Source organism: Cebus imitator, unplaced genomic scaffold (genome assembly GCF_001604975.1).
Source record: "Cebus imitator isolate Cc_AM_T3 unplaced genomic scaffold, Cebus_imitator-1.0 Scaffold0, whole genome shotgun sequence".
Taxonomy (NCBI): domain Eukaryota; kingdom Metazoa; phylum Chordata; class Mammalia; order Primates; family Cebidae; genus Cebus; species Cebus imitator.
The window spans coordinates 19,493,552-19,496,678 of record NW_016107315.1 but is presented as its reverse complement, the minus strand read 5'-3'; the positions used below and the strand labels follow the sequence as shown (position 1 = coordinate 19,496,678).

General features: G+C 54.7%; 1 protein-coding gene across 2 annotated transcripts in view; it reads right to left on the bottom strand.

Moving 5' to 3' along the window:
- Window positions 1-2,807, bottom strand: part of FEZ1 (fasciculation and elongation protein zeta 1) — a 50,379-nt gene extending 47,572 nt beyond the window's left edge. The window contains exon 1 of one of the 2 annotated variants that reach the window (XM_017523774.2): window positions 2,624-2,807. The gene's annotated coding sequence lies outside the window, so the exon portion shown is untranslated. Of the gene's footprint in view, window positions 1-1,881; window positions 2,128-2,623 lie in introns of those variants that run through there. The other variant, XM_037736383.1, reaches the window with a different exon arrangement.
- Window positions 2,808-3,127: the final 320 nt, after the last annotated feature.

Below are 3,127 nucleotides of genomic sequence, written 5' to 3'. Positions count from 1 at the left end.
AAAGAAAAAGAAAATAAATGTGATGTGGGAGTGCTTCAAGTAAAAGAAAAATTATCCCTGCCACGATATCCTCTGTGCAGTGCTTCAATATGCTTATCAAATGAGGGAACTATTGCTGAAAGAATTTTAGCATCTTTTTTACTAAGATTTTCTTTCAATTCATTTGTGCAAAGGTTCCTGGATCATGGGTCACATTGACAGACATATGAAAGCTAATCTGATAGTGTGGCAGGTATTTACACTGCCTTTAAATTTGTACTTTTCTCTGGGAATGACGGGGGAGAACCAGATGGTGACACCAGTGGGGTTTCTGATTTGAAATGACACAGTCTATACGATTAATCAGAAACAAGAGGCCAATCCAACTAGGATCTAGGACTAAGACTGAGTTTTGAGTGTTGGCAACAGAAAGAGTGTGCTGAAAGCACCTATCCTCAGCCCAGGCAGATTGTAGAGAAAATGGATTCACCCAGAAAATTATAAAAGACAAAATGAATATCACAGCTCTAGGGTTCAGACACATGCTCATTTGAAACAGACCATAATATAGACTGATTACTTTTTGACAACTCATTACCCAGGAGCCCGGAAGTGCTGCATGAATGACCAGCTGGAGACGAAGTTAAGTGAAAGCCAGTGCTGGGAAACTAAAGTCACTCAACACCCAAACTGAACCCAGCATTTGTGGAAAGACTCCAGGCTGTGACACAGGAGATGAGAGTCAGGCGTTCTGACTGGCCCTACTGTAGCCTCCAGGAAGGCTCTGTGGGGATGGGACTGGCCGCATGTCCTTAGATGGTGACCCTGTCTTCCTTCCTTTTGCCCGCTTTCTTCCGCCCTCCTCTCTTCACGAGTGTTTTCATCCTTCAACTAAAATGTCTGAAACAACCTTATCTTCCATCATGGCAAGCTTGCCTCCGTCCTCATTCATAGCTCAGCTGGGAGCCCTCCTTTCCTTAAAGTAGGATTAATACAAATGATAGCTAATTCCCTTTAGACTTCCATGATGAAAAATAAATACATACATATACGAAAATGGCAGAAAGAAGGAACCATGGGAGGGTCGCCTTTTCTTTTTCTCTTTACCACAGAACAGGGCGCAGGACTATAGTTGGATTGTCCTACAATGTATACCATTTATTTTCACTCCCAATCGATGGTGTGATTTGGAAAAGGAAAGACACTCACGGGGCTTAACAGAGACTCAGTAGGAAGCGCATAAATGTCTCCCTGCAGCATAATGATACACTTGCTGCAGCTCGGGGCTGCGGTACAAATGCTCACTCCCTGCTTTGCTGAGCTGAGCCGAGTGGAGCGGAGCGGTGGAGATTTCACCATGCTAACCCGGCTGGGCCTCGGCACCTCCACACAAGCCCCATTCCATTTCCTTCTTCCCATCACTTGCTCCATAGATCAATTGATTACGTGCCTCGTACCCCATATCCATCCCTAAAACCTGCCCTGTACTGATCCACCTGCAAATTTCCCACTGCTCCTCGGCAGAAGCCAGCCAGTGTGCATGTTCGTACCAATGCACATTTTGACAGAAAGAGTATTTGGTTGCAAATGGATCAGCAACCCCTTCGCGGTTCTGCTTGCTCCCCTCCCCCTCTCCCCGCTGCTCCATTCACCTCCATCTCAGATCCCCCTCCATCTCAGATCCCCCTCCTCCCCCAGTCCGGTGGGGTAAAGAAAGGATCCTCCAGGCAGCACAATGGCTGGCGCTCCGAGGAAGCCGGGCTCATCCCGTGCAGGCCGCACACACACTCCACTGCCCTTCTGGCCAAACAAGCCCGGACACGGGAGAGGGATGAGAGTCGGGGGACCCAGGGTCGGGGAGGGAAGGGATAGGCAAAAGGAAAGAAGAAGAGGCTGTGATACCCCTCGGCGCTGTCAAACACTGCTCCTCGCGCTCCAGAGCCCGGAGCCCACCCGACGGCAGCGTGCCCAGCCACCGCTCCGCCGCCCCGGTCCCTTCTCCCGCCGGTCACTAGTGAAACAATCGCTCCCCCGGCGTCTGCGGCCGCTGCCAGCGGTTCTGACACTGCAGGAATGCGCTGTCTGGGGAAGGCTCCGCACTCTGGGAGGGGCACAAGCGGGGTCGGAGCTAAGTTCTTAGGGACAAAGAAGATCTTGGGGCGTTTACAGCGACTGGACCAGATAATGGTTCCGGGACTAGGCACCTACCCACTGCCCCAGCGCGATCGGGCGGGCGGAGTTCCCACCCTCCCCCAGCCCCCAAACCGCGCCGCCTGCCTTCACACACGCGGGGGCACACACACGCGGGCACACACACACACACACGCGCGCACACGCACGCTCCCACACACACACATTCCAGGCCTGGTTGGAGGACCGATGCTGAGATGATACTGGAGGTGCCCATCATCCCACATCTCCCGGGCCTGGCGCTGCGTCCCAGCTGCGCTCCCTAAAGGGTTGGGCAGGAGGGAGGCGGCCTCCGGTTGTTCCTTTCCAATCCCAGGATGGGACGAGGTGGGGGGCTCTGCGGCGACCCCAGACCGTCCTGTCGGAGAATCCCGGGGCCTCCTTACCACCCCCACCAGACCCCACTCCCAGCAGTGGGTCGGGTCCTAACTAAAGTCGCCCCCCGCGAAGGCACCTGTGCAGGTCCTGGCGGAGGGAGGCGGATCCCGGGGCTCAGCCGGACACCCCCATCCACCGGCTGCGGGAGCGGCCGGAGCGCAGCGCAGCGCAGCGGAGAGCTAGCCAGCCAGCTAGCGCTCCCCCCGCAGCTCCGGCGGCGCCCGGCTCAGCTCCCGCCTCCACCCCACCCCCTCCCCGCGCTCGTGCACGGGCTCCGGGGGCGCGCCCGCGCTCGGGCACCCACCCAACTGGCACGCGCAGGAGCTGGACGTCATCCTCTCGTTAACATTCATAGCCTTCCTCCGAGCACGTGGGCCTACCTTTATTAATATTTATGAATTACTGTTTCTCTCCTCTTTAACATTGGCTTTTCTGCTTCCCTCATGAATATTCAAAAGCTCCTACATGAGCGCGTGCAGTAACTACCAATATGGATAACTCACAGGGCCTGACACTGGCTTCTGAATAAAATGCAGGCGATGGCTGCGGGCGGATGCTGGTGGACACACTCAAAGGCCCT